The sequence below is a fragment of the Alligator sinensis genome, unplaced genomic scaffold (genome assembly GCF_000455745.1).
Source record: "Alligator sinensis unplaced genomic scaffold, ASM45574v1 scaffold148_1, whole genome shotgun sequence".
NCBI classification, from domain to species: Eukaryota; Metazoa; Chordata; order Crocodylia; family Alligatoridae; genus Alligator; species Alligator sinensis.
In genome coordinates, this window is record NW_005842407.1 from 948,415 (window position 1) to 948,784 (window position 370).

A 370-nucleotide genomic window follows, 5' to 3' on the forward strand; every position below is an offset into this window, starting at 1 on the left:
GCCTATGCAGGGGGTCAGACTCGATGATCTATTGAGGTCCCTTCCAACCCTAACATCTATGAATCTATGAATAAGCTCCCCAATCCTCACTAGGTTTCACCCCATTTGAATTAGTCTATGGACACCGAACGAGGTGTCTCCTAGATATGGTAAAAGAAGGCTGGGAGAGAGACGAACTCACTGGTCCTCAACCATCAGTTTACGTAAGGGAAATGAGAGAACAATTACATCTCCTTCAAGGTTAATCAAAACAAAAAGAATCCTATGACTGAGGAACAAAACAGAGAGCTCCAAGCTGGACAGAAAGCTTTAGTACTCCTTCCGATTGCCACTAGTAAATTTCTTCCTAATGGGCAAGGACCCTTCGAGG